At 55.9% G+C, this 211-nt stretch overlaps 1 protein-coding gene across 4 annotated transcripts in view; it reads left to right on the top strand.

Annotated features, from left to right (window-relative positions):
- The window catches only part of FAM65A (family with sequence similarity 65, member A), a 24943-nt gene that overhangs the window by 20652 nt on the left and 4080 nt on the right, over window positions 1-211 (top strand). The gene's annotated exons all lie outside the window — the stretch shown is intronic.

Below are 211 nucleotides of genomic sequence, written 5' to 3'. Positions count from 1 at the left end.
AGGGGACAGAAGGAAGTGGGCCTCCAAAGTCTGTGACATCCTGACAAACGCCCCATCGATCAAGTCATCAAGGCCGCAGCCATGCCCTGGCTACTATTGCTGGGGCTCTCCCCTGGAGAAACTTATAAGCCCATGCTGCAAAAAAAGGCACCAGGCTGAGGTAGTCCAGGATACAGTTTATTGGGTCGGTGGGCACTGGATCCCCCCACCC

This window comes from Bison bison, unplaced genomic scaffold (assembly GCF_000754665.1).
Source record: "Bison bison bison isolate TAMUID 2011002044 unplaced genomic scaffold, Bison_UMD1.0 scf7180017864297, whole genome shotgun sequence".
In the NCBI taxonomy this organism is placed as follows: Eukaryota; Metazoa; Chordata; class Mammalia; order Artiodactyla; family Bovidae; genus Bison; species Bison bison.
The sequence above is the reverse complement of the archived record's forward strand: the minus strand, read 5'-3'. Positions and strand labels throughout refer to the sequence as shown.